Source organism: Castor canadensis, chromosome X (assembly GCF_047511655.1).
Source record: "Castor canadensis chromosome X, mCasCan1.hap1v2, whole genome shotgun sequence".
Classification (NCBI taxonomy): Eukaryota; Metazoa; Chordata; class Mammalia; order Rodentia; family Castoridae; genus Castor; species Castor canadensis.
Genome location: NC_133405.1, coordinates 139,115,166 through 139,143,011, shown reverse-complemented (window position 1 = coordinate 139,143,011; position 27,846 = coordinate 139,115,166). Strand labels below are relative to the sequence as shown.

The 27,846-nt window shown below is 42.6% G+C and overlaps 1 protein-coding gene across 10 annotated transcripts in view; it reads right to left on the bottom strand.

The window, feature by feature from the left end:
* The window catches only part of Nlgn4x (neuroligin 4 X-linked), a 269,151-nt gene that overhangs the window by 142,943 nt on the left and 98,362 nt on the right, over positions 1-27,846 (bottom strand). The window lies entirely within an intron of this gene.

The following is a 27,846-nucleotide window of genomic DNA, read 5'->3' as shown; positions in this document are numbered from 1 at the left end:
GGAGTGAGAGGGAGGAAAGAAGGAAGGGAGGAAGGAAGGAGAGAAGGAGGAAGAAAGCCATTCCCGTTTTGGCCCAAGAATTTGAGCTACAAGGAACTGAACCATGAAATATTGGGGTGTGGGTTTTCACTATTATGTGCTTCTGTGTTGAAGTGTGAAAGGATGCAGATTCAAATTTGCAGCTGCTAAGTCAGAATGAAAACATTTAGGTTGCACTTTGGACTGGATTATATCTAAATTTTTACAGTATTAGTAAAAATGTTATTTCTTTTCAAAAGTACATTCAAATGTAATTGTATCAAATTTGTACCACAATTCTTTTATGAAAAATGTTTGTGGGCTGGTGGGGTGGCGAGAGTGGCGAGAGTGTCTTCGTAGTAAGTGTGAGACTTTGAGTTCGAACCCCAGGGCCACCAAAAAAAAAAAAAATGTTTGCCCAAGGACATTGCAAATCCTATGATCAATAAGTTCTGAGTGTATGAGGTTTAGTTGTGAAATCACGATTCAAAATGTAAAGTGTGTGTCTGTGTGTGTGTACTCATGGCAACTGATGAACGCACAGCTGTGTGCACTGAGGCCCAGTTTTGGGGAGACAAGAGATCACGTGACCTCGTTCTCCTCCATGGTGTCCAGGTGTTTTTGCACTCCTGCTGACACAGGTTTATAAATACAGCAGCACTGTTGGAAAGCAGTGGGTTCCAAGGCGCACTGGTGCAGAACTGTGCACAGGTTGTCACTTGTAAAGCACCTCATAAGCTCAGAGCAGCTGCTGCCTTTAGGAGTTCGCCTTCCTAGAACCCATTGCTTAGTTCTGCAGGCGTCTTCGCTTGGCTTTGCGGAACGTTTATGTTCTTTCTGAAAGGAGAGTTGCAAATCGCCATCTGTAATCTCATTGCACAACTGCGACGCACAGCAGTTTAGGCTGATGACTGTGCTCAGGAGCAACAATTTCACGCATAGACTAAGGAAGGCTGCGTTCCCTGAGGTCAGCGTTGCCCCTCAGGGGACACATGCCAATGTCTGCAGATCGTTTGGGTTGCCACGACACTTGTGTTGGAGTGGAGTGTTGGCCATAGATGCCTGGATATCTACCCACACATGTTTATAGTGCTAATGGGGAAAAGCCTAGACTCTTAAGAGATAGGTGGAAATCCCAAAATGGCCCCTGGCCAAGCTCTACTCATCACCGTGTGGAGCATCTACATCTGAGCATGGAGGCTCCAAAACCACATAGAGCTGTATGGCAACAGTAAGAGTCACGGCCACTTCAGGAAGCATTTCATCCATGGCCAAATTCCAAGGGACAGGTTCTGCTGAGTCTAGGAATAAAACTGCTTCCTGAGTCCTCGTTTTAGTGGTGACATGGAGGAGTGAGGGCTGTCTATACAACAGTCAGTCATAACACAGCTCCTTCCACCTGCCTCCCATTCTTTCTTGTGATGTCACAGTGACCTGACACTGGCTTTTTGTGTCTTATTGAACCTTATCTCCCTTGTGTTATAAACAACTTTGTCACTACAGGCCAAGGTAGCATGGGAGAATGTAAACAAATTCACTGTTTGAAATTGCAGGCACCAAAAGTGCACTGGGTGACACCCTGATAAAACGTGCTGTCCCCAAGATTAACCTTTAGAATGTGCATCTTAAAAAAAAACCTCCCAGCACAATGACTGAATTTGGATTGCAATTGATATTCAGTTTTGGAAAAGCATTGCACGTGTAGCTGGACCCAAAGGCCACTTGGACAAGAGTGGACAGGTGTGTATGCGATTTTGTGAGAAGTTTAAGGGCAAAGGGGGTTTAACTGCTGAGACACTCTGGTCAAATCTCATTGACGGATGCATGTATGGAAGGTCAACGCTGAGCATCGTAAGTCTGACGAAGCAAACACATGAGGACATGACCTTGCCTTCTTAACTTGAGAATCACAAAGAAAGCATTTTGGGCACAATTGTTTCTTTCCCAGAAAAGAAGGTCTTCATGTCCAACTGTTAATAAAAGTAATCACTGAAATTTTAAGTTTGACTAGGTGACTAAACACATCCCAAAACCTCATCATCTCAGGCAGCAGGGTCCCTTTAGGAAATGGGGCTATCCTGTGTGAAGATAGGGATCCAAGCTTTCAGCGTATTAACCTGCTTTTGCATAGTCACACATCTCTCACACATGGTTAGCTCATCCGTTAATGATGGCCTAACACTACTGAACGGAGATGGAAGAAGTAACACTTCCGCCATTCACATGACACTTTGGACATTACAAAGCCTGTGAGAACATGAGTAAAAGCAATAGAATTGCTTGGCATTCATAAAATGAGGATTTTTCGAAGACCTGTCCAAGAAGTTGCATTGTTGTGGGACTGTTAAAAAAATGCTTTCGGTTGCTTGAAGAAAAAAAAATGATGCTGGCTGTAGTCATGCTGGAGCACTGAAGTAAAGCCACAAACTGTCCATTATTTTCTGAAGATGTTCTGTTAGATGACCTATTTCCTTCTTATGTTTGTCAGTCTGGATTCACTAATCAACCTGACCTGGAGTTTCCATTGTAGAAAGTTTCTATTGGAGATTCAACTTTCTCAGTAAGAATAGTACTGTTTGCTGTGCTCTTGTATTACTAACACTGCATAGTTGTGTGATAACGAGATGCACTGATCTCATCTCAGATGTTTAGTGTATTTGCATGAAACTGAAAAACATAATCCCTATTATCCTTTCGATATTCATAGGATTAAGTGTTATAAACCTCTTTTCTTCCTCACAGGAAATTTTATGTTTTCTGCCTTTCTTAGAGATTGGACTTTCTAGAGATTTATTAACATTATTTATCTTTTCAAAAACAGTTTGTAAAGTATTTTTCTCCATTTCATGTACTGCCAGCCCTCCATATACACGGGTTCCATATCTGTGGATTCAACCAGATTTGGTTGAAAATTCTGAGAAAGCACATGTATCTGTGCGGAACACATACAAAGGTATTTTTCTCGCCATTCCCTAAGCAACAGTCTAAAAGCAACTGCACAGCATTTACACTGCATTCGGTGTTAGAGGTAAGGGAGAGCTGTGGGAACGCACAGAGTGGAATGCACGCAGGTTACGTGCAAACGCTGCACCACTTTCTGTAATGCTTCACCATCGTTGAATTCCAGTACCTGTAGAAGGTCCTGGAACCAATTCCCTGGGAATATCAAGTGATGACTGTTTTCTAATTCAGCCATCTCCTTTTTATCCACTCTTCTATTCACGTTAGAATTAATCTTTCTCTTCATTTTATGCTTATTCAGGTGAAGGCTTGGAACATTTGTCTTAACCATCTGTCCTGTCAAATATAGATGACAAAAGCCATAAATTTCCTTCTAAGTTTGTGGGTTTTACAACACCTCACAAGTTTGGATCTGCTGCACTCCCTTTGTCAATCGGTTTATAATATTTTCTTATTTTTACATTTCTTCCTGACCCATGGACTACTTTAAAGTGTGCATGCTTATATTTGGGGACTTTTTCAATCACTTACTATAATTTATATATACTAATGTACTTCCAATCTGCAAACAGTTTCAGTATGATTTTATTGAACTTGTTCTAGTACTTTCTTATAGTCCTCCTTTCCACAATTTATCCCTTGTGCCATTATGAAGAACCTCTTTTTTGATGGAAATACTTCTTATCACGAATGCATCTTTGGCATTAATAGGGCAACTTCAGGTTTCTTGGGTCTCTTTCCTCATTTGTTCTCATAATAACAATACCTTCAATAATATTGATAATATACCTTAACGTACTCTTAGGGTCCACACAGTTTAAATATGGATCTGACACTACTCCAAAGCCAGTCATTCTCACCATTGTTTTAGTTGACTATTCTTTGGGAAGTACTTATACCAGAGGCCAAAAACTGCAAGCAATGAATGTAACAAAATGCCACAAGAAAGACTCAGGGTGTTCCTGTTGTTGTAGGAGGGTGGAATTTGAGACCCTCTCACCCTAAACTCCAGACAGTTAATGTCCTGTCCTCCAGAACTCTAAATCTGGAGATGGGGTTTAACAAGATGAGGAGTGGTAGTGAAAGTAAAATGGAAAGAAACAGTGAATTCTTACTTGTTGCCAAAAAGCTACACCATGAAGTCCATGTATTCGAAAGCGATTCCTTTATGACAAGGACTCTGCCCTACCAAAAGGAATCTAGATCACTCGTTAATTCAAGGACACACCCACGCACAGGTGCTTAGCAACCGCACCCCACTCAAACAGATCCAATGGCAGGCTTCACAAAAAATAAAAATTTATTTTTATGACCCTCTGTGCTTGCAACTTTAAGAATCAATGTCTAAAGCATTTCGAAAATGCTAGTGACAAATGTCAGTTATGTGCAATCTACCTTTGGAAAGAAAAGTGAAACTTCCATAATGATGAGTGAATAATGCCAGCCTCCAATGTGGGAAGAAAGTAAGTCAATTAACCCTAGAAAAACACAGGTCGTAGGAAGAAACTGAAGTGCGTTTGAGACCCACTAATCCGGTCTGGCACTCATCTTACTGAGCACAAGCCCCAAGAGTGCAGACCGTGTTTTAGTCGTCTTTGCATTGCCGAGGTAGGTTGTTGGGTTCGATGGTAATGGAAGGTGTGAGGGCATTTCAAAACCCAGTGCTTTTAGCGTCAGGTCTGGTTACAGCTTGCACAATGTTCTGAGAAGAGCCACTTCAGATGACCGATCTTAGTTACAGTCTCTACCAACGCAAGAGCAAAGGAATCCAAAAAGTCATATTTGTACCTCACACTACAAATCACTGGCATACCTAATGTTCTCCAAAGCCCACCAAAATCCCACCCCTACCTGTTCTCTATCAATCAGTCAGTCAATCAAAAGACTCACTTCACACCAACCAAGACGTTCAGTCGGCTGTATGAGCAGATCGTCGAATGGCTTATTAACAGCACACGAGATCTGATTGGCTCAGGAGGAAGCTAGGAGGCTGCACACCCTTGTCAGGAAATTACTACAGGTGGGAAGGAAAGGAGCACTTCGGGAAAGTACACACTGTCCACCCTGTGGGATGTGCAGGTGGTGTGCCAAGGCCACTGTCTGTTGGACACCTTCTGATATTAAACTTACACTTGGAAAACGGGAAGCAGGTCTGACTTGAGACTCTGGCACTGCACGTACAATGCTTATCAAGCCACACTGAGGGAAAATGAAATGAGAGCACAAAGCACACGCAGCCGCTCACTCTGCCACAGTGGAGGAGCTCACTTACTTGTGCGCTTATTTCTCTCTTTGGAGGACATTTGATCCTCCGTATTCAGGAGATTTATACGCACAGGTTCTACTAATAACAGGCAGAAAAAGTGGGGAAAAATTGTTCATAATGAACACGTGCATTTTTCTTGCCATTATTACTTAAACTACAGTTTAGCGTTGGCATTTTATTAGGGCTTGTAGATAACGCAGTGGTGATTTAATGCTTAAGATGTGCTCTATGCCGCCACGTGTGCACTATTGTGTATACATATTTACATGCTACATATACACGTATGTGCTATGCTGCTGCATTTGTATGTAGCATGTATACTACACTCTATCGCACTGTGCCATACCACGGTGGGGTTATGTGTCACTTTTTACAAGTGACTTGAATATCCGCAGATTTTGATATCCAAGCTGGGGGAGGTCCTGGGGGGAGGTCCTGGAACCAATTTCCCAGACTCTGGGGACAACACTACACCCCTGGATTCCAACTGAGGCTTTCATTCATTTTCGGTATAGATCCTAACTTTTCTTGCCCTACTTTAGAGACTGAAAAATGTCTGACTTCGGAAAATCAGGAGCCAGGACTAAATGCTTGAAAACAGGACAAAAGCAATGGGGTGAACGTCAGCACGGTTAGACACTGGTATGGACTGGATGGGAATCAGGAGCAAGGCAGCTACATTTCTTGACCATAGTTACTGCTTTCCTGGATGCAGTTCAATCCAGGGGAAACTTGACTTCCAAACTTCAACAAAGTCAGTACCAGATTTTAAAATGTGATCAAATTGGAATTTAATACGTTCGTGGCTGACGGTTCAGCCGTACAAAGAAAGCCACAGTGTCGCCAAAGCAAGCGCACCATTATTGTTTCTAACTAACTCACAGCTGTGATAGCTGCCTGGTAGCACTGTTGGCGTGCCAGTGCAAGCCAGTAGCTACAAAGCGTGAGTGCGCGTGTGACAGTGATGTGAGCGACGTGCGGCGGGAATGGCACTTGCCTGCAGAAGGGGTGTGTTGCCATGTGTGCGGTCTTCTCTATCAGTTTACAGTTTACTACATATTTTCAGGTACTGCATAGAGCTGTGGTTTAGATTCCCAAATTAATACTGTTTGTCCTAAATCTCACTTGTCCACAAGCTCTCCTGTCACCCAACACTTACTTTCTTTTTCCCCTCACTTTTATTAGCATGCATTAATTGTGCAGGGGAGATTCATTGGAACATTTTAATAGCCTTACATCAAGCATTGGTTAGGGTCTCCCCTACACCTGTCCTCAGAATCCCCTTCCCTTCCCACCTGCCATAATTGCAGAAGGTTTCATTGCTCTGTGTTATGGAAGGATGTATAGACACAGAAGACAGAAGATCTGACTATTACACAATACAGAACAACTGCCTTCACTTTTAATTCTAAAGTCAGCGTTCAAAGGCGTTTCTCGGTGTGTCTCAGCTGTGGCTATACTGTATGATGCCCAGTACAGCTCCCTCCCTGCCCCCCACTATTCAAGGTGACTTTCTACTTAGTGACAACCAACTTAACACGTTCTTGGAATGCAGGTAAACCCAAATTTCTAGCAATGCAGAAATGAAACCTTAGGTATGTAGATGAGAACAAAATGACATTTTTTTACAGTAGGTAGCTTACTTTGTAATGTTTCCAGTACTTTAGAAAGTAGTATGTAAGGAGAAATATACATCAATTACCTGAGCAGGTAGGCATGGGCTAAAGACACCTGAGATTCCCGTTCATTGCGGAGGGTTCTATCTCAACGGATTTATCTGGTTTTCTTGCCCTGTCTTCTCTTACTGTTATCTTGAAGATTACTCCCCACCTTTCTCTCTCACCTTCCTCTCAGAATGAAGTATACAGTCCTGTGCAATGCAAACGGGAATCTAAGGACATAAAAAGTGTCACTACAGGCGTGCCCTGGGGTCTTTGCTTTCCCTGAGAACGCTTAGATAATGAGACTAGAACTGTGAGTGGACCAAAATGGCAAAGTCAAAGTGACAAAAGAAGATGGACGGTGGGCAAAGACAGGAGTCCCTAAAATTGAAAGGAGGGCGACAGCCATGGCCTACAGGGCAGGTTATAATTGAGAATGAAGGCCTGCTCCCTTCTGTTACCTAGGGCAAGATCTGGGACACTTGCCCAGGATGAGATACTTTTGCTACACCTGCAGGGCAAATAAAGGAACAAGAGGAGTTTACAGAGCAGGAAGAAAGAACCACACATCTTAACCCAAGTTAACCCAGACAGATGGAGTGGGTGAATCCAGCTGTGGGAGGCATGGAACCACAGTGCTGGCCATCTCTGATACTTAAGCTGCAATCACAAAAACTCAGATACTGCGGTAATCGTGTAATGAACAAAATCAAATGACTTCAGATGATTTAATCAACATGCATTCGTAACCTTTCCATAGTTATCCTCATTATTTTACAAATGCGGTGTATCTCTCCATTTTATACAAAGGTGGCTGATAGCATTGTATACACACATAATGGAATTGAGTAGAATAGAATGTGTTAGTGGGCATAGTTTAACAAAATCAAACAATTAGCAAGAAACGGTATCTTCAAAAGAGACTGCATTCAGACTTTGGATTATCATATTAAAAATATGCTAAAAGGTTTTTTGTGGCTAATTGAAGGTGTGCTCATTACTTTTCAGTGCTTAGAAACTATCACTTACACTGTGTTATCAAGTAACTTGTTATTTTCCTAATTAATGTTAGTGTGGTTATTATCATCTTGCTCTGCCATTTATTCCCAAAGTCACCCCTTGGAAATTGAGCCCAATGACTAGAAAGGGAGTTTAGCTGGCAAACTGAGTACTTGTCAGTCGCATTCCCAACCATTTTTCTCCACAATGCCACGCTGCTGTTTGGATGGGAGCCGCGTTTTATGGTTGCATAGTGTTCCACAAGCACAGCCCAGACATTAGTCTTAAAGGGCAATGGAGGGGAGCAGATTGCTTGCTATCCTTTGGAAATCAGTAAATGCAACTTATTTCTGCAGCTATTCCATGACATCCAAATTCATCTCTCTCTTCAAGACTAATTTTACTTCACCCTGACCACCAGACTATTCATTATGCCTGTAATATCGCAGGTCCACTGTCAGTCATCTGAAACACTTGGAAAATAAACATGTGTGGGGGGTTTATAATTTTTCAGCACACACACACACATCATTCCATAACAAGCACATTCATATTTCCACAGCAAAACATCTAAATGTCCATCCTGTGTTGAAAATAAGGACCAGTAGAGAGCAGCAGTCAGGTCAGGTTTACCTGCTAAAGGAATTCTGAAACCATTATAATATTTTCAAGTGCTCTGGGCTTTCAAATTGTGGATTTGGGAACTTGGAGATGTGTATGTTGATCTCTATCCATCAGTCTAAAGACAGAACAGAAAGCAAGGATGCAAGAAAAGCACATTCCTGGATAAGATTTACGTGCATTAAAGCTGGTTAACATAGGCACGGGAAACTCTTGCACAATATAGGTGATATGACAGATACGACTAGTTAATAATATGGAATAAAACTTAAAAATTCCATACATTGTGTTGTAAATGTATACAAAATTGGGGACAGCAGTGCTAACAAGTGGGACAAATATTCTGAATCCTGTGTTCATATTTGCACACGATACCAAACACAATGGCCATTCATTTAGTTAGTCAGAATGACTAACACTGTGCGTCCAGGCTGTGAGTGTGCTGGACAAAGTGACCACTCAAGACATGGTCACTGATGCAATTGTTGTCATTATTGCTGTGATATTAATATTTTCTTGATTATCCTTCACTAAGTTCTACCACTGTAGAAAATTAAATTTGGAATGAGGAAACAAGAACTCACATTATGTAACATGCCATTTCCAGCCTGCCTTTAGGAAACTGACCTCCCCAATACCACTTCCTCCGATGCAAATGTCAATTTAACACCATGACCCAGATGGCAAAAAAAGCAGGAGCAAGTGTTTTGCAAGTAAACAGGTATGATCACGCAAACTCGGGTGTGTTGACACTCTCTGATCTAAACAGAGGTGTACCTCTCAAGTCTGACCCCACTCATCAACCAAAACCCACTCTCCAGGGGGACATTGGGATCTTTACAAAAGCTGTGACAAAAGAGTTCATGTGAAATGAGGGTTTGCATCTGAAGGACTTGAAGGCAGATTTAAAGTACCCTGTAGGGAGACATTTAGGTTTGTGAGCAAGTCTGGAAGGAACACACACACCTCAGCTAGGCTCGAGCATCTCACATGTCCCAAGCCAAGTCACCACCTGAGTTCTCCCAGGGCGTGATGTACGGCAGGAGTTTGGTTTTTGGTTGGCACGGTCACCCTGAATGACTAATTCCAACAACTGTGGAATGAAATAGGAAGGAAGAGCAAAATGATATTCTCCAGCTATATGCCCTGCAAAACTGGCAAAGGGCATCCAAGCAAAACCTTGCACACAGATGTTCAGAGCATCACATAGTAGGCAAAAACAGAAGGAAACAAGATTCCATCTGCAGATGAATGGATAAAGAGATGATTTAATCCACAGAGTAAATATTATCCACCAGAAAGTGGAACAAAACACCGATTGATATTTATGTGGATGAACGTGAGAACATTCCTCTCGGTGAATGCAGCCAGACCCAAACATCACACATTGTCTTGGTCAATTCACATGACACGTAAGGATTGTTGAAGTACTTAGGGACGGAAAGGATATTTGGAAATCCAGGAGGTACAGAGAGATGTTTGCTTAATGTTGGAATGAGGTCAAAGTTAAGGAAGCAAGCAGCTAGATCACAGAGACAGCCACTCGGAATTGTAAGTGCAGCTATTACTACCGCTGTCCTTTCAAACAGCTTCAGTGCCAAGTTTATCTTTTGCAGATATTCTACTATCTGCGTGCATAGCTACAAAAACGTGTGTCTAGGAATAGGCGTAGACACAGATGACAGACAGATAGCCAGATGGATCGCTGTCTTGGCCACATTCATGCTACTGCTGTCTGATGCACACTTGTTACCCAAAATGCTATCCATTTCCCATGGAAGCAGTTATAAATACACTTCCAACAATCTCGAAGGGAAAAATCCGTGTTTTCTGTGCCAGACACTCCGCACCTGTATCACGTCTACGATTCAGTCCCCCTCTGCAGGTTGTGTGAAGGAAAAGAGACAAAATATGCATTTCCTCTCTGATACCCAGAAGGACTGCCATTTCAGAGGATATCTGAAGCACCTGACCCTTAAGGCACAAGTGTCACTTCTCCACAGGAGGGGACTCAGTAATCAGAACCATTTGAAAAGGAAGAGTTTATCCAAAGCTGAGCTTTTGTAGCTGGCATTATTGCTGCGTTCAAATAAATCATTCCAAGTAAAATCCTCTGAGGACCAGTGGAAATAGCAAAAGATTTTTTTTTTGGTGCTTCTTGAGTTTGAACTCAGGGCCTTACCCTTGCTAGGCAGGTGCTCTACCACTTGAGCCACTCCACCAGTCCCAAAGCTTTTTCCAAAAGACTTTATCAAAGCTCTTTTAGGTACACAACAAAACTGGGAAGAAGGTACAGAGGTTTTGTATAATACATTCCCTTTCACCTCGCATGCACAGCCAGACCGTTAATCAGCACTCCTGCAACAGCGTGAAATGTTTGTCACAGCTGAAGAACATATGCGTGTCACTGTCACCCAAAGTCTTCTATATTGCAGTTCACTCTTTATGCTGTGCATCTTACAGATTGGGAAAAACCTGCAATGATGTCTATTCATGATAGTATCATATAGGATATTTTCAATGCCCTAAAACTCCTCTATGCCCACCTCCCCCTCCTCGATGCCACACAAGTCCCGGCAACCTCATATTCTTTTAACATCTGCGTAACACTGCCATTTCCAGAATGTCACAGTTTGAATCATGTAGTATGCTGTGTTTCAGATTGGCTTCTTTCACTTGGAAATAGGCTCTGATTTCACTTATTACTCATGGCTTGATAATTCATTTCTTTTAATTCCTGAGCAATATTCTATTCTCCAGCTGCCCTATTCAGCGTTGAAGCACATTACTGGTTGTGTGGAAGGTCTTTTGATCTTGATTTGTTCACAGCACAGACCTGTGAGCCAGGAGCTACACCAACTCCCTGCGGCCAGAGAGATAGCTTCCGTAGCCAGACACCAGGATTCTAGAACAATGAATCATCAGCGTCTGCACACAAAACCGTCCAGACGCTTGAAGAAAACCTGAAGAGCTCTTGAAATCCATTACTATTCAGACAACTTAAGAACTGAAATATAGGTATGATTTCTATTCCTTCCTCATAATGAGCTTGAAATCAACTCAAGGAATCTTTGGAGACTGTGATGCACTTGGACCCAAGTTCAAGCACAGCACGCAGGGCTCCATTTTCAATGTTTTCACTGACCATCTCCTGTACACATGCTTATCCCAGCTACTCCTGCGGTGGATCAGGGCTGAGCAGACTTTAAACAGCGTTATACAAGTACAGCCTCACCTTACATCTGCAAATGTGCCTCTTGCTTCCTGCCCTGCGGTTTCTCAGATGCCTTCTGGGATCCTTGGTGGAAGGCACTCAGCACTCTCTAAGAGGTTTGGGGAGCTTGCCACCACGGACTAATAGCAGATGAAAGCTCTGAGCAAACAGTTATCATTTCTATCCACAGAAGGTTCTGAGATGCAAGCCATAGAGCTTTCCAGGTGACCTCACTGGATCAAGACACAGGCATACATTCGTGGTCAGTGCAGTCTCTGACTGCACCTCACTCTTTCCCTGCCCCACACTGTGGCCCCACATCCCAACTTCTGGCCTATTTCCAATGAACACACACAAAACTTTTCTCTGCTTATAGGAGAATCTGGGCTGAGAAAATAAACAGTGATTCAGAATGCATGCCCAGTGTTCACGAGAGTGCAACCACCTCCAACAACCGAGTCTAACATTGCCTCATTACAAAATCGAAGTTTACTTGTGATGGAAACTGAAAGGTGTTGTGAGTTACTTTCTTCATACAATGACTGCGAATCCATGCAAACAAAATAAAAAGGGAAAAACATAATGCTTACTTAGCTCGCAAAATCACTTTGCCACACAGAACAAAGCACTGCCTACAAAACGAGGTGCCAGGGTCTCCATGGGCCAATCTCTCCTCAGGTGCTCACCTGAACTGTGCTGCTCAAAAGTCCTCCATGCTGCCTGGCCAGCGGATTGGCTGCTCGCACCAGCTTCTTCCAACCATCTCCCTGATTTAAGCAGCAAGAAACTTAACTTTATCTTAATCTCATCTTTATTTAACCGTCTCCAACAAAAACTCTCACTTTCCTCACTTAGTCCATTTATAATTTTATACACCCTCAAGGAAACATGTAGCAAACGATACTACAGGTATGGTGCAAAATACCTAATCCCATAAAGAATAAGGTTTGTTAGAGTGACATCAATCAACCAGAGACTATACACTTTATGAGGAAGGACAGCTAACCCGCCATGGGCCAACTCTCACTATGACAGACTAGGTTTTATGAGCCCAGCTACTTTTAGTTACCAAGCAGTGGATGACATATTCATTGACTCATTCAATTTTTATTTTAATTCCCCAATCTCTAAGTTTTTAGTTTACCAACTAAAAATGTAAAACACCAAAACTCAATAGTAGTGAGCCTATAAATCCGACTTTCAACAGTGGCAAACATCACACATGCAGTGCAGTTTAGGTTTATGCTCTAAACACCTTAGTATAAAAAACAAACACACACGCAAACCACCATGCAGAATGTGCAAACAGCAGAGCCAATCCACTGTACATTTCGCTTTAAAAATCATTGCTTTATCTTGTGAATGCAAACCTTTATCTGATCTGTTCACACAGGGCTGCTAATTGGGGCAGGCATCCCTCAAAGGGAGGGTTTCAGAAAGAATCCAGGTTAGAGGGAGCAAATTCCAGCATCACCCAGCTGGTAAATGCAGCCTGGGGCTGGCCATTCAAGTGCAGAAAAGCACTTTTGTGACACAGAAAAGGGGAAAACACAGAGCTTGGCTTCCTCAAAGGCAGGGCTGTGGATGCCTGCCCATGGTCTTTTTCTTCTCCCTCTCCTGCCAAGGCACAGGGCAGTGTAAGTACAGCCCAGAAGAAGAGACTAAGGACTGGTGGCAAACGCCAGCAGTGTACCTATTTGCACACGAATGTGTTCGTGAGTATTCCTCAAACCTGTTGTAGACATATAACGTAATACTGGATTATAACCCAAAGTATAAAATAAATATGCATCAGCCCACACTTAGATAATGACTGAATAAACGAATGAACAAGAATGGGCAAGCTGCTCATGCAAAATAATTTGAAACGATGTGTTTGGAGGCTCTGTTTTTGAGGAAGTGCATATTAACTCTCCATTCCATAACCGGGCCGAGCACTGACTTTTTCCAAAGAGAACAAAACGGGAGCTCTTCATGTTGCAGAGAAATTTGGAAGGCGAAAACCCTGGCAAGCCTGCCTCACTCGTGTGGTTAGGGTGAGTACCATCTGCCACGTCACGTGGAGAGTCTGTCCTGTGAAAATGGCACAGCTCCACTGTGGCCTTCCTCCTCCAAGCCTGCAAGCCCTGTGTTATCATGGGGAAAAACGACACACCGAGCAAAATTGAGGGCCATTCTACAAAACGCACTACGGGGGCTCCTCCAAGCTATCAAGGTCAGAAAAGACAGTGAAAGAAAATTGTCACAGCCCAGTGGAGCACAAGGAGACCACGAAATGCAATGTATAATTCTGGAATAGAAAAGGACAATCCATCAAAACCGAGGAACTTTGAAGAATGAGTGGATTTCACCAATAAGAAAGGGCAAATATTGATTCATGCATTGTGTCCATCCTACAAAACTAACATAGGATGCTCCCAGTAGGAGTGGCGCACAGAGGACAGCATCTGCTCTGTTCTCTCTTCACATCGCTCCTGTAACAGAAAACCAAAAGAAATAGCACAAATTGACTTCAGCTTACTAAAAAGCTACTGTAGAAGTATTTTCTCAGAATAGAAATCTGTATGCTTGTATACAGTTGACATCTCCTATGGATTTACATCCGTATTTGCAGATTCCACCAGCAGCAGATAAAAATACTGAAATAAAATTGTATTTGTACTGAACACAATTGTTAGGGTGAACAAAAAGAAGCCACCTTAGGATTGGACCCTCCCACCCTTGCAGGCAGTTTACTGACACCCTGCCACCCTCTGGAGGGACCCCATCTAGCGTCAAGTAAATGACAAGCCACCACCTGGCCAGGGGCTCCCAAGCTGAGCAACTTCTCTACCTAAGTCACCACCTGGCTCCTCCAGCTTCCCCTAACAATGGCTGAGTCCACTCCAGAAGAGTTTCCCCTATATCTACTCCAAGTCTGGAAGTGTGGGCTCCAGAGCTCTTGCTGGGGTCCCCCTCTGCAGGGCTCCTTCTGTGCGTCTGCCATGCCTCTTTCCTCCTAACAACCACTAGCCTTTGATTTTATCACCATTACTCCCTAAACAACACAGCACGACAACCGTGCACGTGACATTCACGCTGCATTCGGTGTTAAAGTCCATGGAACATGACCTAAGTCTGGCAGGATGTGTGCTGGTTTCATGCACACACGACATTCTACAGCAGGTACCTGAGCCTTCAAGGGTTTTGGTATCTGTGGGGTTCTGGAACCCATCCCCCGCCGATCCCAAAGGACCCCCATATTTTAACTATCCAAGCCAAATGACTTAGCAAAGGAAGCAAAATGTAAAGCTGGAAAGCAGTGACAATGGAAATCTGTAAGAGAAATCTGTAGCTGACAATTCAAAGCTTAGCAGAATTTCAGAAGCACAGGAACTTTGCACTAAATCAGGCCACCAGGGTACTTTGGGGGATGTCGGCCTGGATTGCATAACAAGACTTCATTCACCCTGGAACGCCTTTATTTCTTTGAAATGTATGAGACAAAGAGCAGATGGACTTAAAGAACCCTCCTTATCTGAGTTGTGAATTTCTGCAAAATCAGAGCTACTTCTTCTAAAACGAGGAGTCCTAAAGTTTTTCTATATCTTCCTACTTCTTGGATTTCTTCTCTTCCATTTTATAATCATAGATTTAAAATGTCAGAGACCTTAAAAGGTTTTCACGAAAAGCATTAGGAAAGAGTAGTTTTAGTAAGATATTAGCACTTGAATTTGCTTTTCGACTATGGAAAGAAATTTCAAAGTCAGGTTTTTCTTTATAAACCAGGGACAAAAGTCCTATTTCTTGTGAGACATTTCCATTTGCACCATAAAGAGATGTGGCTGCTTTTTAAGGTGTGTCCTGCCATTTCCAACCCCCAAAACATACGTCCATTTGTAATCCAAAACTGTAATTTCACGGAAAGTTTGCAATGAAAACTAGTAAAGTCAGTCTCTGTTAAACCTGTCACTTCGAGTAAGTATTGCACACATGCATACACACAGCCCGTGTGTGCACATTCACACAAACACACAAAGGCAGACCCACACATACGCACCCAAACACACCTACGCACATATGCAGACCACTCCTGTCCATATACACACATCCCCATTCACAAATACACACATCAACATAGCACAGACAGATCCACACAAACACACACGCACATTCACACACAGCACACATGTACACGTGCACATCACGCACGGACATGCATCTGCACTTCTGCACGTACAGAACACAGGCGTGCACACACAGGTATGCACAGATGCACACTGCAAAGGTAGCTTGGAATATGTAAGTTTCACTTAACTTTCTTTTCTTCTTTATTAGCATTAGTCATCAAAATCAGGCTTACTGAACATCAAATCAGGGTACTTTTTTGTTGTTAATGCGTACAATCGCTAAAATGGAGGCATTATCGCACAGTTGTGCACTAAATTTGTGACAGAGGGTGGAGCAGGCGTCTGATTCAGGGATTAGTCTCTCCTAGAAGAAGCTCAATAAATACTCTGGCCAGCCTTCTACATGTCTGCATTACTACTGTCCTACAAAAATCTAAATCCTGCTGAGAAACTGCTATGCAGGAGTCTTTTATTAAATCCATAAAAATGACCCCCACCATAAATAAACAGAGGCCATGTCTCTGGTTGTTACAAACTAACCTATTTTTAAAATACCAACCCATTTTCTAAAGCGGATCTTCATGTGCAAGTGGTTTCTTGAAAGAAACATATAATTTAGGGCTAATGGCTGTGTTCAAGGAATTGTGCTTTTGGAACAAATGGCAAAAAGAACCATGCAATAATGTAGCATGACAAAATCCCACGGGAGTGGATAAACGGTGAAGGAAACACGACTTGGGGCAGGTAAAATAAGTCCTGGAAATGAAGAGTGACTGACGCTAGGAAGTTAGGATGCATTGATTATTTGATGCTCAGCGCCAACTGGTGACTTTTCCTGATGACAGCAATGGGTCATGCTGAGTCTTAGAAATACAGGATGCCCCTTGCATCCTTCTTATAAACAGCACAAAAGGAAATCTTTGTCCAGTGCATGCATTTTTCTGGCAGAGTTTGTGAGACAGCTGCTGACCCTCAAAATCACTCAGATTTTCATGCCCAGACTCAACAAACATGACCTGATGTTGAAGATGTTTGGGAATGAAAGTTTTTGGTTTGCACCAAACAGGTACAGACTTTTCCCTTGGCATTAGTACATGAATGATACAGTTCAAGAGCTATTTACACAAGATTTACACTGTGTTAGATGTCATAAGTAATCTAGAAGTGATTTCGGTACAAGGGAGGCTGTGCCATTTATGCACCCACAGAGTACCTGTGGATTTTGGTAATTTCAAAGAATCCTGGAGAAATGACTGAACACAAATAGACCCCTGTGCTCAGGATCTCTAAACCTCCTTGGGGTAGGGAAACAAGTCAACGCAAAACCAAGCGTTCCATGGATGGATAAGCAGCACGAGTTAGCATGATGGGACCAGGCAAGAGACAACTGGTACTTGCTGTGGCAACTGCAAAGGATTCAGAAACAGCAAGCAGGTTTTGGAAAAGGGAAAACTTCGAAGGAGCATTCCAGGAATAGTCAAAGGCAAAGGTGAAAACACACAGATGGGTGCTTCCTGCAGTGGGAACTGTTTCCAGAAGTGAGGAGATGAGGCCAAGGCAGGGCTTTGAAATCTTTCAGACTCTCCTTACAACACTCAGAATGATCCTTCCAACACGCACACCTGACTCTGACTGCTAAGGGACACTACCTTTTCAGAGTGTCCAGGCTCACCTGTGAGCCATGAGGACCTAGAATCCAGTGCTCACTATTAACCAATTTCAGGTTTGCCCCCCAAATAACAGGCAAAGAAGGGACGGTCGTCCTTGTGGGAGAATTGCTTTTACCAATATAATAAGGAAGCTGACAAACACTATGAACAATTAGTCAAATAGAGTTCTGTCCCCACTGTCGCTCACCAAGTGTTAAAGGTAACAAAGTGTCCAGATGATTTCCAGGAGCTTCTTTCATTTTTCTGTTAATTTTTCTGTTTAATTACCCTTAGCGTATTCTAGTGGAGCGGTGCATTTATTTTTGAATGCTACTAGGAGAAAAACATTTTGGTTTGATTATTTTTTTGGTTTTTGATTTTCCATCTAAGAAAACCACTTATGTTTCTTCGTGACTGGCTGAGGACATTTGCAGGTAAACACTTGCATTGCCTCTGGCCTTTAATGGGCTCTGCCACTGACCTCAAAGCACTGGTGTGCGTTCCGCGGCCTCACTGTTGTCTGTCACATGTGCTTCCACACCTGCCCTGCTGGCTCAGCTGGTGGCTTCTGCACAGAGCATCACTTGTGGCTGGTTGACTCCATCTCCTGCCTCTTCTTGACTCAGGCATGCATCACTTGTGCCCGCTTAAACACATCTCCTGTGTCTTCCGAATCTGGGCACGACATCCCCAGCCCTGGGGCCCCTGTGCAGTCACTCAATGCCAGTATCATACTGTCGCTCTGCATCGTCACCAGCCCCTCTGCTCCATCCCTGCTGTTACACACAGACACGCTGCGGTGGTTGCCTCTGTGCAAAGCCCCATTTACAGCGTAAGTCCTTACAAGGGTTGCTGAGCTTCTGTCTTCTCCTCACATTCTGTACCCAGCACTTGTGGGCAGCCCCTGACAAGCTCACTGCGGCCTTCAGGGAACGCTACTGATTGTCAACCCCCATTTCCCCATCAGCAGTACATCTTACTACCTGTCACAGTCCCGCCCGTTAGCTTGTCTCTTAGAGCCCCTCTTCAGGACACAGGGAACGCTTTGGACAATTCATGCATGTAGATGTGACAGTCACAGCTGAGAAGTTTAAATACACATCACATGCCTTCCTCACTCCGGAAACACAGCTTCCCTGCTTCAGGCAGTGTTTCTCACTCATTCTACACCCCCAGCCCTTACCCCGTCATCCACCTGCTGGCTCTTCCTTTGACAAATTCCCACACTGCAGTCATCAGTTCTTCCACTGAGTGCATTATAGCAAAGACCATTGTAGACATGTCCCCAGATACACCCACACCCCCCACTGCTCATCTTCTCACCAGAACACTGACAGCAATGTGAGTGACAGCTCAGTGTGCTCCTGTTCAAAATAGCAATGGCAGCGTCTGCCTCCATCACAGCAAAGCTAAAGTTGCTCTCTGTCTCATAAAACTCCTCTCAGGATCGGACACTCGCCACTCCCTACCGTCACCGACCATGCTCCACCCTCCCCCCATCATCTGCAGTCAGTCACACTGGCCCTCTGTTATTCGCTATGCACTGTGAGCGACACGTTTTCCACATCGTGAGTTGCTATCTAAAACACTGGATACTTGCTTTGTTAATTTAAGTTTTATAAGGGGGGGGGTGCACCAGCCACTGCGGTCTATTACTTTACTGCAGCTGTCAGCGCCTTGAAAAGTGCATGGCTAATCAGAGGTGCTCCATGAATGTTGACTGAATGCACAACTGCATAGTGTACACTTAGAATAAGGGAGTCAAATGGCAAGCTTTTAAGAAAGTAGAACTCTTTATCATAGCCCATCTCTACCTGGATAATTAGACATAAGTTTTATTGGCTGAGAACATGAACAGAAATGTTTTCTAAGTTTTAGTGAGACAAATGTGTGAAAATGAAAAGCTGTCTGTTAATATTTAATGCTGAATTACTGATGCAAAAAAAGCTAAGAATAAACCAGGTACTGTGACTTATAAGTATAATCCCAGCTACTAGAGAGGCAGAGATCAGGAGGATCAAGGTTTGAGGCCAACCTGAGTAAAAAGTTAGTGAGACTCCATCTCCATCAGTAAGCCACATATGGTGGTGCACGCCTGTGGTCCTAGCTACACAAGAGGCCATAGGCAGGAGGATAGTGGGCCAGTCTGGCTCCAAGCAAAGTCAGAACAAAACAAAACTATCTAAAAAATAATCTAAAGCAAAAAGGGTACAGTCGTGGCTATAGTGGCAGAGGGCTTGCCTAGCAGGTACAGGACCATGAGTTCAAATCTTACTACCTCCCTCCACCAAAAAAACTAGGAACAATCACATCAGGAAAAGCATAAATTCCGGGAAGATTGCAGGAAAAATGCAATGGTGAATATAGGGTTTCCCATCTGTAGCTGGGCAAGGATCACTGATAGTCTGAGGGCTGCTGTGGCTTCCATGTGTTTTCGCTCTGTATTGTTCGCTGCTGTTGATAGGTGGTGGAACCCTTAAGTACAGCCTAGTGGGAGGTGTTCAGGTCACGGGAGGCATGCACTTTGAAGATATTAAAGCACTTCCGTTTACCCCAATTACTTCCCATGAGAATATGTTGTGATAAAAGGGCAAAACTGCCGGCATTGGCAGCTCACACCTATAGTCCTACTCAGGAGGCAGAGATCAGGAGATTAGCAGTTCAAAGCCAGCCCAGGCAAATAGTTCGTGAGATCCTACCCCGGAAAAACGCTTCACAAAAAAGGACCGGTAGAGGGGCTCAAGGTGTAGGCCTTGAGTTCAAACCCCACTACCACACAAAAAAAGAGCAAAACTCCCCATTCTGTCTTCCTGCTTCACTATGTGAAACCATCTGCCATGAGACACTTACCAAAGCCTGAACTGAGGCCACCGCACTTGCAATTGCAGCCTCCCAAACTATAAGCTAAGCAAAATAGATAGGGAGATAAACAGAGAGCTAGACTGATAGATAGATGGTAGAGTTTTCGTGTCAGGTATTTTGTTAGAGTAAAAATGGGTAAAATGAATTGTTTACAGATGTTTCTTGACTTACGATGGTGTTACACCTAGTAAACCTGTCATAAGTTGAAAACAGCAAAAGTGAAAACTGCACGGAATACATCTATCCAACATCCCAGCTTGACAACGCAGCCCCACTGCACGGTACTAGCTGCTTCCCTTCCCGATGGCACTCCTGACTTGGGACTGTGGCTTCCTGCCACTGCTCAGCATGGATAGAGTATCAATGGCCAGCCCAGGATAAGAGCAATATTCAAACTGTGAAGTGATGAGTCTACCGAATAGACGCCATTGCACACATCCATGAAGTCAAAAAGTCATGAGCTGAAGTCATGAGTTTTATGTCTGGAACGGTCTGTACTGTGAAGTGATCTTATGAATAGAGTTTCATGGGAAAATGTCAGCTTTTCTTCTTCTAAAAACAATGTTTTTGGCAGTACTGGGGTTTGAGCTCTGAGCTCTACCTCACTAGGCAGGCACTTTACCACTTAAGCCACACTTCCAGCCCGTCCAGCTTTTAGTCTAAATTATACAACAGTTTTCTGAGCCGGCAAACATACCTACGGACTTGAAATGGCCCACAGGAATGAAGACGTGACCCTTGAACTATATTATTAAGCTGTCACCTCATAGAGTTTCCCAATGGGAATTAAATTTCAGCAGGAGTTTGGGAAGGGACAAAGCACAACCCAACCACAGCAAACCTCACAGGGGGAAGAGAGGAATTCTACTGAATGAAAGAACAGTATTGAGAGTGCCCAATCTGACTGGTACCTCACGGAGGTCATGCTAAGCCTCATTAAAAAAATTAGTAATTGCCAGCAGGAATTACAAATCTATTAAATGTCAGGCTCTGTGTATGCAATTTGCATAAATTATCTCCTGGCTCTTTACAATAGCCCTGTTGATGCAGGTACTGTTCAGTCCCTCTTTTCCCATCACACAAGTGCAGTTATAAGAGGGACTGAATCAGGTGACTGTCACAGCATAACAAGAGCAAGAGATTGTAGTTAAACTTTGGGTCTCGCACTGCATTGCCCCTGCGTAGAAAAAATCTGCTTTCTTCATTCTAGTAGAACTCTAGCAACCCCGTGAGTGACACTGTGCAGTGGAGGACAAATTGTGAAGTTGGATTGAGACAGATCCTTTCATGAAAGCCATGCATCAAGGGGGAAAAAGGAAAAGGTTACAATCCCGAACGCAAAGGAAAAATCCACAGTTGTTTCATTTGCTTCACTGCATGCCCAGGAAAAAACGTGAGTAAATCACCCAAAAGCATCTTGTAAAGTCAATAATATCCATGATGGGAGGACTTGGTTAACAAGGAAAGGATTATAATCCGCTTGAAGAAGTGTCACTGTATTCTTAAATGATTTACAAAGAACATCATCCAAAATGTTTAACTTAGGGGGAAATTCAGTTTAAAGGTTAAAGCTTCTAAAACGATCTAATTGAAACTTTACTAAAACACAAAACTTCCACCTTGAGAGGCTAAGAGAAATCTTACTTACCAAAACCTGAGTTTGAAGACGTAAGAATATTCAATTTCATTTCTCTTTGGATGATCACAGGACTGACATCCAGTGCAGTGCTGTGCGTGATTAGAAAGAGCTTCCCACATTCAGTTCAGGTCTTCAGGGTTGTCATTATGTCAGGAAGGAAGGATGCAAGGAATCCAGCAGGAAGCAGAAGGTAAATGTCCACTCTGCCCTGAAACAAACATGGCAGGCCTTCACCCAACGACAGCCACCGGCAATCAGAACGCCCAGACTGTGGTCCTTCCGTTGGCTGACAAGTTAGCAACAACAGATGGAGACGCAGGAAGATGTGAGTGAGTGTCCCAGCAGACAGAAATGATTCCTTCTTGTTCCTTCCATTTTAATGACATCTGGTGACTGCATTCTTTCTATTAGCAGAGGTAGGGGTGTTTCCAAACTAATCCAGTCACACAATTTTCCACTCCATTATCTGAACAAGATGCCTAAATGTCTTTTTTAATTTCTCGGGTCCATTTTCTGTATTTTTTTACCACAAAAGTTGAGGATTTCTTGCAGAGAAAAATGGCAGTTAAGTTTCTTTGTGATGGTGTGGGAGACCCCCTGTCTCAGGAACTCAGGTTTCTCTAATGGAGAAGATACAGGTAGGAGAGTTTGCCAACTGTCGATTCTTCCCCATAAATGCTTTTCTTATCATTCCAAATCAAGAAGGTCATGGTACAGTACTGCGAAGCCAGAGGCCAAAAGATTACTGGGAAATCATGAAGATTTTCAGATGGAGGTAGAATTTTATGGCAATGAAAAAAGTCAAGTAAGAGCCCACCTGGGCACAGGAGTGATGGAAAGAGAGGAAAGAACATAAAGCTTTGGTTTCAGAAACTAGACTTACAATTTCGGGGGCACCCTGAACCCTACAATTTATCCACAGGCAGTAAATTCTGATACCTATCAAGATCTTTGCTGACCCCGAGAAAATAAGTGACAGACTCCTCCCAAAGAATGTTTTGGTCTTCAACAAAATTAGAGATAAGGGCAAAATAGTTTCTGCCTGGTAGCAAGGGGTTGGGGGAGGGGGAGGGGGGTGGGGGATGGGGGGAATGGGGGAGAAATGACCCAAGCATTGTATGCACATATGAATAAAGGAAATAAAAAAAAAGAATGTTTTGGAAACAGCTGATAGCAAGCACTTAAAAACATGTGAAGGAGCCTGGAGCTGGTGGATCACATCTGAAATCCAAGTTCCTTGGGAGGGGGACATCCAGAGGACTGCAGTTCAAAGCCAATCCAGGCAAAAAGCTCTTGAGACCCCATCTCAACAGAAAAAGCTGGATGTGACTGTCCCAGCTCGCGTACCTCCAAGTAGAGAAACTGTAATAACCAACAGGTCAGAGGCCGAGGCCTGAAATCCGGCATGTTTACTCTGAACCCACATTTCTCACCACCTGTCACCCCAGACGCAGTGCGAAGCATAAGCGGGGACCGTGGTCCAGGCTGGCCCAGCGCACAGCGTGGCCCCAGATCTCAAAAACGGGAAGAGCCAAAAGGGTAGGGATGGGGCTCCAGTGCTGGAGCAGCTTCCCCGAGGTCAAACCCTAAGGGCACCGAAAGAAAAACGGTGGCCTTATTTTGTGGACAGATAGGCAGCAGATAGCACAACCTAAGCAGATCACATAGGAGTTCCATTCTTAACAGTATTTTAGCACCAAGTGTCCCCGAACAGAATGAGCAGGCTCACATGGTCTGCCGAGGCGGCCACATAAGGGGAGTTTTGGAGCATGTGTTACAGGAAAATGCAATTATCTCAGAACCAGAAAATGAGCTGAAGTAGAAGGATGCATGGGGTGGAAGAAAGTCATTTTCCCCAAGGAATCAGGAAAGAGAATGGGGAGGGGGAATAGTGTCCAAATGCCGAAACGTGGAAGACAAAAGTGTCACCCGCCCTGTGAGAGGAAACTCAGACGAGGGAAAGCAGAGTAAAAGAGAGGGAGGAGCTGCATTTGAAATAAAAGCCAAAGATTTCTGAGGATTCAAAAATGAAACTGATTGAACATTCTCACAAATTGAAGGAGAAGCTAATTTGGGGAAAAAAATGCTCTTTGGGGCAGATGACCATGATTTTTGAGTACCTTAAAATCCCACAAAATACATTTAGGTCTTCCAACAAGAACTCAAAGAACATTCTGAAGAAAGGAAAGACAGGAGCAAGGAGGAGGGACAGGAAGATAGCAAGGGTCAGAAAGGGGGTGGATGTGACCAAAGAACACTGTACACATGTGTGGAAATGGCAAGATGAAGCCTCTTACTTTGCACAATATGTGCAAATAAAAATAAAGGCAAAAAATAAAGAATTTAACACAGGGTGAATGATTGAGAGCCAAAAAGATGCCAGAAAAAAGGGCGGAATAAATCAATATTGTGTCCTGGGGAAAATTATGGATATTAAAATTTAGATGAGCAGTAAATAAGTAAATAGGACAAGGTGTTTCATAAGATCCTGTTAGGAATGCCGTGTATGAATTTCAAAGAAGAGGAAACCTTGATGAATCCAAACGAAAAGAAGGGAGAAAGATGCAGAAGTATAATGTCACAGTGAAAGTGCTCAGAAATGAGAGTAACACAATGGAATTTTACAAAAGCAGACAAAATAGAATTCTGCAAGCATGACAAATGAGATAAAATGGCAAAAATGAATCCTGTAATATTGAAAACTGCAGAAAGAAGATGAGGGTGACCCAAATAGGATTGAAAAGAGATTTAGCAAGGTACTGATGATTAAGGTAGATCTTGAACAAAGGATACATAAACTTGAAAATGAAGAGTTTAAAATGTTAAAACGTAAGACATGAATTAATGAAAAACTGCCAACAGAGGCAAATTCATTATCAAGACAAAAATGATAAATGTCAAAATCGGATAGTATGTACTTGAAAAGAAGCAGAACTTAAACACATAACTAACCCATTGATATAATATCCTACTAAGAAAGCCTCCTAGCATGTAAAATGTGTGTATAAAATGTATATATAAAGAAAACACGGAAAAAGCCAAACACTACCCAAAGTTAAGATACAGTATTCTTAGAACTGATAGAATTGGGACAAAAAGTAATTGAAGAGTCAGCTAGAGAATGGCAGGCTGACACCACACATCTGTAATCCCACCTCACAGCAGGCAGAGGCGACAGGATTGTTGTTTGAGGCCAGCCAGGCAAAACAGTAGTGAATCCCTAGCTCAAAAAACAAGCCGGGCATGGTGGATGATATATGCAATCCCTGCTACAAGGGAGGCAGGGGCAGGAAGACTGCAGTCCGAGGCTGGTCTCAGGAGAAAGTATTCAGCCCTAGTTGAACTGAAACTAACCCTAAAAGGGCTGGAGACACGGCTCAAGAGGTAAGTCCAAGGCCCTGGGTCAAACACCAGTACCACCACCCCCCAAAAGACACAGTCAATATGAAACTATATTTTAACAAAATAACAAGTGACATTTTAAAATAAGTAAACAAGTGAAAATGAGAATTCCTTATACTTGTGCACACACATCCAAGTATATACTACAGATTTTAAACCTTAACTCAAACAGTCAAAAATCCAAAATGCCCTATAATCCAAGACTTTTGGGGGTTTTGTGGGTCAGGGATTTGATGTCAGGGCTTCGTGCTTGCAAAGCAGGCACTGTACCTTTCGAGAACATCTCCAGTCCATCTTGCTCTGGTTTATTTTGGAGATGGGGTCTTGTGAACTATTTGTCTGGGCTGGCCTTGAACCTCAATCCTCCAGATATCAGCCTCCCAAGTAACTAGGTGTGAGCCACCAGCATAAGCCAAAACTTTTCAAGTGCACACATGACAACACAGTAGAAAATTCTATAGCATGAAACTTTGTTTCATGCAAAAATTATTTAAAATATTACACACGATTACCCTCAGGCTGTGTGCACACGTGTATACGAAACATAGATGAATTCTGTGCTTAGATTTGAGTGCCACACGGTGTATATGCAAATGTTCCAAAAGCGGAAAGAGTTCTCATCCCATGTAACTTTGATACGGATCTTCAGCCTGTGTTTGAAATGGGCCTGTCTCTGCGTGTGAGTTTACACTTTTCAAGCATATAGGCCACGTTTAAAGCACGCTAATCCTAAGTGGTACTCAAAAATGTAGCTTCCTGAAGCATTTGGCCATAATTCAGTAGAATTAGAAACCAAGAGCTAAAAACATTGCAAATAATATTAAAATGCTGAACGTGTACGTGTGCGAGCCTTTAAGACGAGGGAAAAACGCAGAGAAACCCTGGGATTCTGGTGACGTGGAAATTTGTATGCGTGGTCTGTGAAGTGTTAGAGGAATAAGTAAAACATTCCATCTACTTACAGGAAAAGAACTGGCAATAAATGAACCATGGATGAAAATCAAGAAGGGAGAACAGAAACAATAAGCACAAGTGACTCAGAATCGGAAAATATGGTAAAGATAAGAGTAGAAAAAAGTGAAATAAAGAAACCCACAGTTGAGCTAATTGCAAAAAACCAAACTCATTTACTGAAGAGTGTAATAAACAAAAGCTTCGGGCAAGGCTTATTAAGCAAAAGAGAAAAACTGAAAACGAATCTTGAAAGAAAGAAAAATCACTTCAAATAATCTCAAATTAAACAAAGATAAACAATAAATATGAAATCACATTGTACATACTGTGTAAGTATGAAATTATATTTTGAAAATATAAGAAATGACACTTAAAACAAGCAAATTGAAATTAAAATGAAAAATATAACAAAGTATCATTTAAGCTAAAACCATTCACACTACTGAGTAGGTCAACAAGATCTTCCCCACAAAACCTGCTAGACAAGTTTATTGTCATGTAAGTTTTGGTAATCCTTATTGAAGTTTTCTTCAGAAAATATAAAATGAATGCAATCTGCAAAACATTTCTTGAATGAATAACTTTGACATCAAAAACAAAGGACTGTACAAACTTTTAAAACTCACAAATCAAATTCACTAATGAATGGAGGTACTCACACGGGTAGCCCCATATTAACGTAAAAAGGAGAGTACTTGCAATGTTTTGAAAATTCACTCTGATTAAAAAGGGGTTTCCCCTATATTTCCCCAAATGTGTGAAATTTGTAATATTAAATCGCAGTTTATTTATTTACTTATTGCGGTGCTAGGGCTTGAACTCAGGGCCTCATATTGCTAGGAAGTGTTCTACCACTTAAGTCACTCTGTCAGCTGTTTTGGGTTAGGTACTTTCGAGATAGGGTCTCATGAACTATTTGCCCAGGCCTGGCTTTGAACCTCGATCCTCCTGATCTCTGCCTCCTGTGTAGCTGAGATTACAGCCACCAGAGCCTGGCAAACCACACAAACTTTAAAAATAGAATGTCGTGTAACCAACTGTAGAAATCCCCAGAACTGTTTCTTTGGTAATATTTGATGTCCATTTATGAACAAAAGAAAACATTTTCGAAACTTAGTAAAAAACCAGGAAGTGAAGGTAATTTCTCTGATAGTGGGTGTATTCCAAAATCCTTAGCCACAGTGCATTTGTGAAAGCTGTCAGATCATTCTCTGTGAAATCATGAACGGGGGTATGATTTTGCATCACTACTGTTTATCTTTGCATTGGACGTTGTTGAAACAAGCAATTGCACAAGTTAAAAAAAACAGGAAAAATTATTGTCTTGAAAAGTTAGCATAAAATGACCATTATTTATAGACAGATAAGCTACTAGAAATCTCACTGAGATTTACTCAGCTTTGACCTACTCTTTGTTCTGGAAAGGGAACTCATAGGTCACTCTTGCTTTCTGGCTTTGCATTGCTATAATGAAACACCTGAGACAATTAA